We start from the raw sequence: 15,527 nt of genomic DNA, 5'->3' as shown, positions 1-15,527 counted from the left end.
AAGTGCAGAACATGTAGGTTTGTTACATAGGTATCCATGTGCCATGGTGGTTTGCTGCACCTATCAACCCATCATCTAGGTTTTAAGTCCCGCATGCATTAGCTATCTGTCTTAATGTTCTGCCTACCCTTCCCCACACACCCTGACTGGCCCCCATGTGTCATATTCTCCTCCATGTGTTCTCATTGTTCAGCTCCCACTTATGAGTGAGAACACGTGGTGTTTGGTTTTCTGTTCCTGTGTTAGTTTGCTGAAGATGATGGCTTCGAGCTTCATCCATGTCCCTGCAAAGAGCATGATCTCATTCCTTTTTATGACTGCATAGTATTCCATGGTGTATATGTACCACATTTTTTAAATCCAGTCTATCATTGATGGCCATTTATGTTTGTTCCATGTCTTTGCTATTGTAAATAGTGCTGCAGTAAGCATGCGTGTGAATGTGTCTTTATAATAGAATGATTTGTATTCCTTTGGATATATGCCCAGTAAGAGGATAGATGGGTCAAATGGTATTTCTGGTTCTAGATCCTTGAGGAACCGCCACACTGTCTTCCATAATGGTTGAACTAATTTACATTCCTATCAACAGTGTAAAAGCATTCTTATTTTTCCACAGCTTTGTCAGTATCTATTGTTTCTTGACTTTTTAATAATCGCCATTCTGACTGGCATGAGATAGTATCTCATTGTGGTTTTGATTTGCATTTCTCTAATGAACAGTGATGTTGAGCTTTCTTTCATATGTTTGTTGACTGCATAAATGTCTTCTTTTGAGAAGTGTCTGTTCATATCCTTTGCCCACTTTTTGATTTTTTTTTTCTTGTAAATTTGTTTAAGCTCCTTGTAGATTCTAGATATCAGACCTTTGGTAGCTGGGTAAATTGCAAAACATTCCTCCCATTCTGCAGGCTGCATGTTCACTCTGATGATAGTTTCTTTTGCTGTGCAGAAGCTCTTTCATTTAATTAGATCCCATTTGACAATTTTGGCTTTTGTTGCAATTGCTTTTGGCATTTTTGTCATGAAGTCTTTGCCCATGCCTATGTCCTAAATGGTATTGCCTAGGTTTTCTTCTGGGGTTTTTATGGTTTTGGGTATCACATTTAAGTCTCTAATCCATCTTATACACCTTACACTTGTATAAGGTGTAAAGAAGGGGTCCAGTTTCAGTTTTCTGCATATGGCCAGCCAGTTTTCTCAGCACCATTTATTAAATATGAATAAATTCACACCTGACACTGTTAACCTTCAATGTAAATGGGCTAAATGCCCCAATTAAAAGACACCAACTGCAAATTGGATAGAGTCAAAACCCATCAGTGTGCTGTATTCAGGAGACTCACTGCACGTGCAAAGACACACATAGGCTCAAAATAAAGGAATGGAGGAAAATTCACCAAGCAGATAGAAAGCACAAAATAGCAGGGGTTGCAATCCCAGTCTCTGTCAAAACAGACTTTAAACCACCAAAGATCAAAAAAGACAAAGAAAGGTATTACATAATGGTAAAGTGATCAATTCAACAAGAAGAGCTAACTATCCTAATATATGTGCACCCAATACAGGAGGACTCAGATTCATAAAACAAGTTCTTAGAGGCCTACAAAGAGACTTAGACTCCCATACAATAATAGTGGGAGATTTTAACACTCACTGCCAATATTAGGCAGATCAATGAGGCAAAATTAACAAGGATATCCAGGAATTGAACTCAGCTCTGGATCAAGTGGACCTAATAGACATCTACACAACTCTCCACTCCAAATCAACAGAATATACATTCTTCTAGGTGCCACATGACACTTATTCTAAAATCGACCACATAATTGGAAGTAAAACACTCCTCAGGAAATGCAAAAGAACTGATTAGTTATTAATAAATTGGGCTGATGCTTGGGTGCTACTGAAAGCCATAATATCAGATGCCAGAATGTCTCAAAATCAAAAAAGTTTATTCCACTAATTATTTTTTATGTGATCCAAGCCGAGCTGCCAGTGACTATGGCTGTAGTTTGAATGTTGACCATCAGACCACTGACCTTTCAGTAGACCTCATATTCTAATAGGTCTTAGACCACCAGTTAGGGTGTCCATCATTCAGATTTTATTGGGACAGAGGGGCTTCCCAGAACATGGGATTTAGAGAGCTAAAATGAAGGAAATCCAGAGTAAATTGGGACAAGTTGATCACCCTAACTTCAGTGCACTTCTGTCTAACAAGCTCTTTTTCCATTTTTCATAGCTATACCTCATCACATAGGTCATACACTGGCTTTTCACAGGAACAGTCTAGGGTGCCCTTTTTCCATATTTCTGCCTGAACTGTCATTTCCTGAAACATACTCCTTGACCATGCAGAGCACCTCCCACTCTACTTTGTATTATTTTCTTCCCATCATTTGAACTCTGAAATCATTTTGAGTATTTACTTTCTTTCTGATTTTTTTTACTAACTTATGGCCTAACACCCCTGCTGTAATGTACATATAGTCCTCATCTCTTGGTCTTGTTGACATCTGTGGTCCAAACTGCTAGAACAGTGCGTCACACATGGGAAATACTCAATAAAAGTTTGAGAACAAATTATTCAGGCAGTTATCTTAATATATATGAGAAGGTTATAGAATATAAACAGTAGCTTCAAACTGCAATACTGGTTACAAAAAGATTTTTCAAGCTATACCTATTGATAGTTTAAAGGAACAAAATTTCAGATCCTCAACTTCCAAATTTCTTATGATGTTTTGGAGCATTCTTAACAGGCTCTTCTTTTATAACTCCAAGTTCTCAATTCTCCTTCTCCCACTCTGAAAAGAAAACTTACCTCTCACCCACCCTTTATCGGGCAATCATGGATTGCCCTGAGTGAACAAACCTCCAGTGGACAATTGAAATACTGGTGCTGGTATTCAGAAAGTGAATAATCATAGACTTTGCATAACAAATCCTTTGGAAATAAAAGTGCTTTAAATTTTTTTTATTTACAAAAGCAATGATGGGGGTGTCAATCAAGTTGATGGTTAATATTAAATAGATCTTTAAAGATAAACTTTAATAATAACCTACTATGAAATTGTTAGCATATAACTTGGAAGAGGTTAAAAGAACTGTGTAAACATTATAGAGTCTTATGTTCAGAGAGATTTCACAATAACAAGCTACAATGTATGTCTATGTTTTGTCATAGAGAAATGTGATAGAAAGATTAATAAAAGACTTGCAAACACAGAAATATAGTACATTAGGATCAAATTTTGTAGAGAAGTTTGAATAAAAACTAAAGGTTTAAAAAGAAAAAAAGATATAATATTCCCAATTGCTAAAAAAGAGCTTCTTTGCATATTTATTAAATGAATTATTGTGATTAGCAAATTGTCATGCATTCACATTCCATTGGATGTATTTAGTATTTAGTTGTTACACGTCAATATTTGTAATATGCTATTAATTGTCCTTTTATGATTAAAATTTAAGATGAAATAGTTTATTTCCCAATTTTAAATTGTATTGGGAAAATACACACTTTATTTTTATGCCTAGCGTAGACTTTTTGTTCCTTCTAATTGGAAGAGAGCTTTGCAATTTGCAATTAGTATATGGGTGACTTTTAGGAATGCTTTTTTTTTTTTTTTTTTTTTGAGACGGAGTCTCACTCTGTCTCCCAGGCGGCAGTGCAGTGGCGCGATCTCCGCTCACTGCAAGCTCCGCCTCCCGGGTTCAGGCCATTCTCCTGCCTCAGCCTCACCAGCAGCTGGGACTACAGGCGCACACCGCCACACCACGCTGATATTTTTGTATTTTTTAAAGTAGAGACGGGGTTTCACCGTGTTAGCCAGGATGGTCTCGATCTCCTGACCTCGTGATCTGCCCGCCTCGGCCTCCCAAAATTCTGGGATTACAGGCGTGAGCCACCGTGCCCGGCCCAGGAATGCTCTTAACCACTTCATCAAGCATCAACCTTGGTGCTGTCTAGATGTTGGTTTTGATTGCCAATCTCCAAAAGAAAAGGGAAATTATAAAAGAGAAAATAAACAAGCGAGTACAGTTTCAAAATCTGTTCTGCAAATGTGTTTTAAATCAAAGAAATCATCTTTGGCATGAGCCATTCGCTTTATAGTCGTTCAGAATTGCTTGGTCTCTGTCTCTTGAAGACTGTGGTTAGGATTATTACTGATGAATGAGAAAGTTACTATAAATCAAAGATAAAATGAATAGGATAACTTAACAGTGGACTCTCAGAAGAGGGTATCTTCTCTCACTTTCCACTGGTTTTACATATATATATATATATATACACACATATATATATACACACACGCACACACACACACACACATAATTGTATATGTATACTTTTATAGATTGATTTAGAAGGTACAAGTGTTGTTTTCTTATATGCATATATTACATAGTGGTGAGGTCTGGGCTTTTAGTTCAGCCATCACCCAAATAATGTACATTGTACCCATTAAGTAATTTCTCATTTCTTAGCCCCCTTCTACCCTTCCAAGTTTCCAGTGTCTATTACCCACTCCTTATGTCCATGTGTATACTTAGTTTCCACTTGTGAGAACATGTAGTATTTGACTTTCTGTTTCTGAGTTATTTCACTTTAGATAATGAAAACATTCACTTCGGATAATGAAAACACACTTTCCAAAATTCAAAGAGGTTTGAAAAACTCATGGCCTAATACTCCCACTATAAATTTTATTTTTAAACTATTCATACTCCTAGAATGAACCGAGGCTTCAAACACTATCTGGTATAAACTAATGATGATTCTTCTACTACTGTGATCATTCTGTTTTTCTATGATTCCTGGATTTTCCTTTTCCATGAATGTGGGCTTTGCAGCATAACTTCTACTTCATTTATATCATTGCCCTTTAGGATCTCCTGTAGGCTCAGTAATCTATCATTTCCCTGTATGGGACTGACCTCCAAATTACTGACTTTATATGTTCTGTGTGTGTGTGTGTGTGTGTGTGTGTGTTGTGTGTGTTTAGTATTCGCATTTTGCTACATTCTTATATAATTTCCAGCTCAAGTCTGAAATTCTCTACCTCTTTATCTATGCTGCCCGTATTAGGTATATGATTTGATAAGTTAGACATGTGACATATATTTCCCCCGTTCTCTGGGTTGATTTTTTTATTTTATCAATGGTGTCTTTTGAAGTAGAGCAGTTTTTAATTTTGATGAAGTTCTCTTTTTTAAAAACACTTTTCTTTTTCGTGTCATATCTAAGAAATCTTTCCCTAATTTAAGGTCATAAAGATTTATTCTTGTGTTTTCTTCTAAGAGTTTTAGCTTTCACAGTTAGCTATATGGTTCTTTTTAATTTAATTTTTTTGTATGATGTAAGGTAGGGGTCCAAATTCTTTTGCAGGTGGCTCTCCAGTTTCTCCAACACTATTTGATAAAAAGACAATTATGTACCCACTGAATTGTCTAGGCACCCTTATAGATAATCAATTAATAATACATGTGATAATTTGGGCAGATCTTTGGAAAGAAAACACCAAGAGTGGATGGAGAGGCAACACTGACACCAAAGCTGAAGAGAGAGGAAACTGGAAAATCTGCATGAGCTGCCTGAACATTAGGGCTAGTTCCTGGCCCTGAGTGGCTCCTGGGGAAGGGGGTAAGTAAGGGGACTAAGGAACATCCCGCTTTTGCCATGGACCTCTGGGATCATAGCTACAGGGGACCCCATGTCCCTCATAGATTTGTAGGCTAGCAGGGGAATCTACCCAGGGAGCAGGCAGAGACAGGACTTCAGCCAGTGTGAAGCCCAGGAGCTTTTGTGCGTGGGGTAGCTCTTGCAGAGCATGACCACAGGTGCCCATCCCCAAGCGCTCCCCATCTCCTTCTGAGAGGCTGTAGCCCCAGCTGACTGCTGGACCTAGAGAGAGTGGGGCCAGCTTTGCCGTGGGACTGGGGTGCATCTGTTCTGCAGGCTCTCCTGACTGCCAGCCCCTCCCATGGCCCCTGCTTAGCCACCCTGCAGGAGCATGTGCACAGTGCAGCCTCCACTGCTAAGCCTGAGTGCTTTGCTCCACCTGAATACATTTCCAGTGACCTGGGAGCACTTCAGATCCCTCAGTGGAGCTGGAGCTTGACCCCAAGCCACAGATCATCCCAGTGCCCCAGGGCTGCAGCAAACAGCTTAGGAGCATGCAACTGAGATCTGTGACTGACAGGCAAGTAGAGGAGAAGCCCCCAATCTCAGAGCATTGAGGGGGCAAGATGTGTGGGTTCATGGGCCAGCTTGGGAGCAAGGTGTGCCTCCCTCTGCAGAGTTGGTCTGGGAAGGGTGTGGCCCATCTCCCTGCCATGGCCTCTGCCCAAGGAAGCCCCACAGCCTGCAACACCTAACAAAAGAAACACAGAAATGATGCCAGTGATCAGAGTGGGGTCCCTAAAGGCCCAAGAGCAGACCTGGTGAGGAGTTATCTCTCCCGCTCCACTCACCATAGAACATGCCTGCGAATGGAAGGACCTGCAAAAGAGCTGAATAAAAGCCTATGTACCAGTCGCTACTTAAGCATCAATGACTAGATCTCAGACCCAACTACAACACCAAAGATGATTCTGCTAATATACACCCCTGTGAAACCAAGTGCAAGAATTTGCCCATACATAAAGATTCTGTACGGAGCCACGGCCCTCTGAAAACATCCAGAAATGAACTCAACTGACTATACTCAACTTACACCACAGCTAAAAGAAAACCGGCCGACGGGCGGATCACGAGGTCAGGAGATGAGACCATCCTGGCTAACACGGTGAAACCCCGTCTCTACTAAAAAAATACAAAAAAAACTAGCCGGGCGAAGTGGCGGGCGCCTGTAGTCCCAGCTACTCGGGAGGCTGAGGCAGGAGAATGGCGGGAACCCGGGAGGCGGAGCTTGCAGTGAGCTGAGATCCGGCCACTGTACTCCAGCCTGGGCGACAGAGCGAGACTCCGTCTCAAAAAAAAAAAAAAAAAAAAAAAAAGAAAGAAAACCAGCCCCCTCCCACCAGAAGAGAAAGAATCAATGCAAGAACTCCAGCAGTTCAAAAAGCCTGAGTGTCCCCTTACCTCAAAATGAGCCCACTATCTCCCCAGCAGTGGTCCTTAACCAGACTGAAATGACAGACATAGAATTCAGAATCCAAATGGCAAGAAGCTCGTTGAGATTCAGTAGAAAGTTAAAATCCAATCCAAGGAATCCAGTAAAATGATTCAATAACTGAAAGATGAAATAGCCATTTTAGGAAAGAACCAAACTAAACTTCTAGAACTGAAAATTTTACTACAATAATTTCATAATATGACAGCATAACAGTATTAACAGAATAGACCAAGCTGAGGAAAGAATCTAAAAACTCAAAGGCTACTCCTTCAAATGAACAAAGTCAGAAAGGAAAAAATCTTTAAAATTGAACAAAACCACGAAGAAATATGAGATTATGTACAGAAACAAAACTTCTGACACACTGACATTCCCGAGAGGAGGGAAAGAGAGTGAACAATTTGGAAAATATATTTGAGGATATACTCCATGAAAATTTCCCCTAATCTCACTACAGAGGTTGACATGCAAATTCAAGAAATACAGAGAACCCCAGCTAGATAAAATACAACACGACCATCCCAAGAAACATAGTCATCAGATTTGCCAAGGTCAGCATGAAGGAAAAAAAATCTTAAAGGCAGCTAGAAAGAAGAGTCACTTAATATATAAAGAGAATCCCATCAGGCTAACACCAGACCTCTCAGCAGAAACCTGACAACCCAGAAGAGATTAGGGGCCTCTTTCAGAATCCTTAAAGAAAAGAATTTCTAACCAAGAATTTCAAATCCCATCAAACTAAGCTTAATAAACAAAGAGGAAATAAAATATTTCTCAGACAAGCAAATGCTGAGGAAATTCATCACAACTAGACATGCCTTACAAGAGATTCTTAAGGGAGCTCTAAACTTACAATCAAAAGAACAACACCTGCTACAAAAAAAAAAAAATATTTATGCACACAACTCAAAGACACTATAAAGCAACTACACTATCAAGTCTACATAATAACCAGCTAACAACACAATGACAGGATAAAAATCTCACATATCAATACTAACTATGAATGTAAATGGACTAAACACCCCACTTAAGGGACACAGTGTAGCAAGATTGATAAAAAGACAAGACCAAATTGCCTGCTGTCTTTAAGAGACTCACCTCACATGTAGCTACACCCACAGGCTCAGAGTAAAGGAATAAAGAAAGATCTATCACACAAATGGAAAACAAAAAAGAGCATGAGTTGTTATTCTTACATCACATAAAACAGACTTTAAATCAACAACTATGAAGAGGGACAAAGAAGGGCATTATATAATAATAAAGGATACAATTCAGTGAGAAGACTTAACTGCTGGGCCTGGAGAGAGTGGGGCCACCTTTGCCATGGGACTGGGGTGCGTCTGTTCGATAGGCCCTCCTACCCTCCAGCCCCTCTGAGGGCCCCTGCCTAGCCACCCTGCAGAAGCATGTGCACAGTGCAGCCTCCACTGCCAAGCCTGAGTGCTTTGCTCCACCTGAATATGTTTATATTCTAAACATATATGTCCCTAACATTGGGACACCCAGATTCATAAAACAAGTTCTTCTTAACCTATAAAAAGATGTAGATAGCCATGCAATAATAGTGGGAGACTTCAACACCCCACTGAGAGTGTTAGACAAATCACTGAGGCAGAAAATTAACCAAAAAATCCTGGACTTCAACTCAACATTTGACCAACTAGACTGAACAGACACCTACAAAATATTCCACCCAACAACAACAGAATATAACCTCATTCTTCTCTTTGGCACATGGAACATATTCCAAGATTGACCCCATGCTCAGTCATAAAGCAAGTTTCAATAAATTTAAAAAAATCATGCTAAGCACATTCTCAGGCCATAGTTCAATAAAAATAGAAATGAATATCAAGATCTCTTAAAATTACACAAATACATGGAAATGCTCCTGATACCTGGGTAAACATCAAATTAAGGCAGAAATTTAAAAATTGTCTGAAATTTATAAAAATAGGGACACAATTTACCAAAATATCTGTGATACAGCCAAAGCAGTGTTAAGAGGGAAGTTTATAGTGCTAAACGTCATCATCAAGAAGTTAGAAAGATCTCAGATTAACTATCAAAGTTTGCACCTAGAAGAACTAGAAAGAAAAGAACAAACCAACCCCAAAGCTAGCAGGAGAAAAAAAATTACTAAAATTAGAAAAGAACTGAACAAAAGTGAGATGCAAAATTCCGTAGAAAGGACCAATAAAAGCAAAAGGTGGTTTTTTGAAAGAATAGAAAGGTTGATAGACTGCTAGCTACATAACCATGAAGGAAAAAGAAGATCCAAATAAACACAATAAAAAATGAAGAAGATGACATTACAATGAATCCCACAGAAATACAAAAGATACTCAGAGATTATTTTGAACAACTCTATGCACACAAATTAGAAAATCTAGAGGAAATGGATAAATTCCTGGAAACATAAAACCTCCCAATATTAAAGCCAAAGGAACATGAAAACCTGAACACATCAATAACAAGTTTCTAAATTGAATCAATAATAAAAACCTACCAACCCAAAAAAGCCCTGGAACAGATGGATTCACAGCCTAATTCCACCAGACATAAAAAAAAGAACTGGTATCGATTCTACTGAAACTATTCCAAAAAAAATCTAGGAAGAGAGGTTCTTCCCTAATTTAGTCTATGAAGTCAGCATCAGCCAGATACCAAAATCTGTCAGAGACACAAAAAAAGAAAACTTGAGACCAATATCCCTGATTAACATAGATGCAAAAATTTTCAACAAAATACTAGGAAACCAATCCCAGCAACACATCAAAATTAATACATCAGAATCAAGTAGGCTTTATTCCTGGGATGGAAGGCTGGCTCAATATATGCAAATCAATAAATGTGATTCACCACACACAAAAAAAAATGATCATCTCAATAGATGCAGAAAAGGATTTGAAAACAATCCAACATACCTTAATGATAAAAACCCACAACAGACTAGGCATTGAAGGAACATACCATAAAATAATGAGCATCTATGAAAAACCCATAGCCATGATCATTCTGAACTGGTAAAAGCCAGAACCATTCCCTTTCAGAACTGCAACAAGACAAGGATGCCCACTCTCACCATGCCTATTCAACATAGTACTGGAAGTGCTACTAGAGCAATCAGGCAAGAGAAAGAAATAAAAGGCATCCAAATAGGAAAAGAAGAAGTCAAACTATCCCTCATTGCTCACGATATGATTCTACACCTGGAAAGCCCTAAATACTCTGGCAAGAGGCTGATAATACTGATAAACAACTTCTGTAAAGTGTCAGGATACAATATCAATGTACATTTCTATGCACCAATAACCTTCAACCTGAGAGTCCAATCAAGAACACAATCCCATTTATAATAGCCATAAAAAATGAAAATCCCTAGGAGTACAGCTAACCAAGGAAGTGAAAGGTCTCCACAAAGAGAACTACAAAAATTAATTCTGCAAGAAATCAGATATGATACAAATAAATATGAGCAATTCCATACTCATGTATCAAAAAGATCAATGCCATTTAAATGCCTGTACCGTCCAAAGCAATCTACAGATTCAATGCTATTTCTATCAAAGTACAAAAACTATTTTTCACAAAATTATAAAAAAACTATCCTATGATTCACATGGAATCCAAAAAGTACCCAAATCACCAAAGCAATCTTAAACAAAAGGAACGAAGCCAGAGGCATCACATTGCCCGACTTCAAACTATATTATAAACCCACAGTAACCAAAACAGCTGATACTGGTACAAAAACAGACATATCACTAATGGAACAGAATAGACAACCCAGAAATGAAGCCACACACCTACAGACACCTGATCTTTGACAAAGACAACAAAAATAAGCACAGGGAAAAGACCCCCTATTCAATAAATGATGTTTGGGTAGCTGGCTAACCATATGTAGAAGAATGAAAGTGGACCCCTGCCCTTTACCAAATATAAAAATTAACTCCACAAGGATTAAATATTTAAATGTAAGATCTTAAACTATAAGAATCCTAGAAGAAAACCTGGAAATACCCTTCTCGACATCCACATTGGTAAAGAATTCTTGGCTAAGTCTCCAAAAGCAATTGCAACAAAAACAAAAATTGGCAAGTGGGACCTAATTAAACTAAAGAGCTTCTGCACAGCAAAAGAAACTCTCAACAGAGGAAACAGACAACCTACAGAATGGGAGAAAATATTCACAAACTACACATCCAATAAAGGTCTAATATCCAGAATCTATAAGGAAATTAATCTGATAAGCAAAAAACAATATCCCATTAAAAATGGGCAAAAGTTATAAACAGACACTTCTCAAAAGACATACAAGTGGCCAAAAAACATGAAGAATTCTCATCATCACTAATAATCAAAGAAAGGCAGATCAAAACAATTAGATACCATCTCATACCAGTCAGAATGGCCATTATTCAAAAGTCAAATAATAACAGATGCTAGTGAGTCTGTAGAGAAAATGAAACACATACACTCTTGGTGGGAACAAAAATTAGTTCTGCCAGTTTGGAAAGCAATTTGAAGACTTCTTAAGGAACTTAAAAATAGAGCTACCATTTGATCCAGCAATCTCATTAGTGGGTATCTATGCAAAAGAAAGCAAATCATTCTACCAAAAAGACACGTGCACCTATATGTTCATTGCAGCGCTATTCCCAATAGTAAAGCATGAAATCAACCTATGTGCTCTTCAGTCATCAACGGTGGATTGGATAAAGACAATGTGTTATACATACAGCATGAAATACTACGTATCCATAAAAAAGAATGAAATCATGTTTTCTGTAGCTGGAGACCGTAATTCTAAGCAAATTAATGCCAGAACAGAAAACCAAATACTGTATGTTCTCACTTACAAGTAGGAGCAAAACATTGTGTAGGCATGGACATAAAGATGGAAACAATAGATAATGTGGACTACTAGAGGGAGGAGGGAGGAAGGGGGGCATGGGTTGATAAACTATTGGGTACTATACTTACTACCCAAGTGACAGGAAACATAACCCAAATAACAGCATCACACAATATACCCATGTAACAAACCTGTACCTGTATCCCATGTATCTAAAATAAAAGTTGAAGTTATAGAGAAAAATAAGTGTTAAAGTTTATTTCTTGGCTCACAATTCGACTGCATTGTTATATATGTTTAGCTGTATTGAGGGATCTCCAAGATCATCCTCAGGTTTGATGACTCACGAGAAAAACTCACCAGACCTATAAAAACAATTATACTCATGGTTACAGCTTAATACAGTGAGGAGATACAGATTAAAGTCAGCAAAGGTAGAAAGTGCACAGGGTGACGTCTAGGAAAAAACAGGTATGAGCTTTCAATTGTATTCTCCCTCCAGAATCACATGAATAGAACTCAATTCTTCCAACCATAAGGTATGACAATAAGTACAAAATGGTGCCAGTCATTTTCAGTGGGAGTCAATCATATAAGCATGAAGCATCCCCAAGGATGAATTTAGCTACTCAGTCTTCTGTCCCTGACCTTAGTAGTCAAGCTAATACAGCTTGGCCTGAAGCCCCAGTCATAGAAAAAACATGTGATTTATTCACCATAAATCACATTGTTAGCATAAACTATCTGGCATGGGGCAACTCTCAGGTATACAAAGACACTTTATCAGGCAGGATAATTAAAGGGCCCAGAGATTATCTGCCAGGACCTTTGAAATATGCAGGGTTAGGACAACCCCAAATCTTCTGAGTTAACCCTCTATTACACAGTCCACCCCACGCCCCTTGGCCTAGGCTGTCTTTCAGCAAAACAGTTCTATGTTTCTGAGCATCTACATTTAGTATAGCATTTATATAACAGAACTAGAAATAGTACCAGTATGAAGAAAGATCTCTAGTTATAGTAGATAAAATATAGCAGTGGAAGGCCCAATATACTATGGTTGTGCTATGCTCAAACACATTTGGAGAAGCTAGTGTGGGGTAGGGATAAAGATTGAAAAAACAACTAATCTATTTCATAAAGCCATTACGTGCATTTTCATGTTTTTGTACTGATTTGTTACTTGTTTCTCCCCTTGAGCTACCACTTTAATCTTAACAGCTGCAGATTATTTAGCCTAGAAATTAGTTTATGGTTAACTAAATCCATTTCTTCCTTAGGCTAGTCATTTTCCATTGCTAATACATCCTGAGGAGGCTTAACACAATCTCTCAATACGTTTGATCATCAGCATCAGTACCATCCTATGACTTATTTAATAAGGCGATTTAATCTTACCAACAATAATAGTGTCACACTGTATAACAATATGGTCGTGGAACAATTTAGTTTCATTCATAGAACAAATTAGTTAAACTTACATAAGTTTTGCTATGCCTCTCCAACAGAAACAGTCCCTGCTTATATACAAGATATTCTTATGGACAAGCATTGTTATAATTGTTGGAATGATTTTATTATTTCTGGCTTCCATGTCAGCAGAGGACAAAGACAGCCACCTGGTTTTAGTTTTCAAGCTTGGACAGAGACTGGTTTCCATTGTGTGATTTTATATAGTAAGACCTCCCCATCCTCCTGTGGGAGGTCACAGGTGATATTCAGATAGCTTCAGTCCCTGCTAACTGTACTGCAGAATATGTCTTATTCTGAAGCTCTAATGGAGCAAGAATAGTTCATAGTGCATCAATGCACATTTACAAATGCCCTGAGAGACCTTTCATAAGTTTGAAGGCCCATGAGATTCCCAAAAGTGTGCCCCTTTTTCCTCAGCAACTAGAGTGTAGTGCTATTTCCCCAAGGTTACTTTGACCTTCATCTGTAATTAAAATAGTCAAAAGGCAGTGTTGGATCAGGGTACAAGCCTTTTCCCAACGTTGGATCTTAGCATTATCTAGCATTATTTTTGAGTCTACTTGTTTCATTTTAATAAAGCCTCATCGCTTTCTCAGGATGACCCTCATTTTTTGCCTTCCTCCTAGAAAAGAATTCTCTCCAATCTGCTCATCTTAGTCCACTAATATTTCCTCTAGAGGCTTCACTAAAAGGGAATTCAGCTTGTTCCATGATGCCTGAACTGACACCTAAAGCCCCTAAAAATTCTGTCTTATGTACCTATGTAGTTTCATTCACCATGCATGTTGTTGGCATTGTATGCTTATGGCCCGAGTGCAGTTAGGATATGTGGGTTTTACCCCAAATGCGGGTTCTTCATATACAGGTTAGATGAATTGTAGTCAAACTAGATATAATTTAGTTTTTAGTATGTTTTAATGGCTTTCATAATCTTTTTTGTCTCAGTGTGGGGCCATTACCCCAGGGGAATTCAAGTCACCATGTAATGGCTACTGCTTTAATCCCATCATGTATTAATTGCCTTTCTCTCTTTTTTCAACTTTCATTTTAGATTCAGAGGATACATGTGCAAGTTTGTTACCTGGGTATATTGCATGATGCTGAGGTTTGGGACATGAATGATTCTGTCACACAGGTCTGAGCATAGTACCCAGTAGTAAGTTTATCAAACCTTGTCCACTGTCCACCCAGTAGTACCCAGTGTCTATTGTTTTCATCTTTATGTCCATCAGTGCTCAATGTTTAGCCTCCACTTATAAGAGAATATATGGTGTTTGGTTTTCTGTTCCAGTGTTAATTCACTTAGTATTATGACATCCAGCTGCATCCATGTTGCTGCAAAGGGCATAATTTCATTCTTTATTATGGCTGCATAGTATTTGATGGTGTATATATAACACGTTTTCTTTATCCAGTCCACCATAGATGGGCATATAGGTTGATTTCATGTCTTTGCTATTGTGAATAGTGCTGTGATGAGCATATAACTGCATCTGTCTTCTTGGTGGAATGATTTGTTTTCTTTTGCATACATACCCAGTAATGAGATTGCTGGGCTGAATGGGTAGCTCTATTATTAAGTTCCTTAAGAATTCTCCAAACTGCTTTCAAACTGGCTGAACTAATTTACATTCCCACCAAGAGTGTATAAATGTTCACTTTTCTCTGCAACCTCACCAGCATCTGCTTTTTGTTTGTTTGTTTTTCACGTTTCTGACTGTTGCGAAATGGTATCCAGTCATGGTTTTCATTTGCATTGCTCTGATGATTAGTAATGATGAGCATTTTTTCATATGTTTGTTGAGACCTTATATGTCTTCCTTTGAGAAGTGTCTGTGTATGTCCTTTGCCCATTTTTTAATGAGTTCTTTTTTTATTGAATTGTTTAATTGCCTTATAGATTCTGGATATTAGATCTTTGTTGGGTGCATAGTTTGTTAATATTTTCTCCCATTCTATAGTCTATATGTTCACTCTGTTGAGAGTTTTGCTGTGTAGAAGTTTAATTAAGTCCTACTTTCCAATTTTTGGTTTTGAGATTTTGAGAACTTAGTCATAAATTA

This window comes from Rhinopithecus roxellana, chromosome 13, assembly GCF_007565055.1.
Source record: "Rhinopithecus roxellana isolate Shanxi Qingling chromosome 13, ASM756505v1, whole genome shotgun sequence".
NCBI lineage: Eukaryota > Metazoa > Chordata > Mammalia > Primates > Cercopithecidae > Rhinopithecus > Rhinopithecus roxellana.
This window is presented reverse-complemented; position numbering follows the sequence as displayed.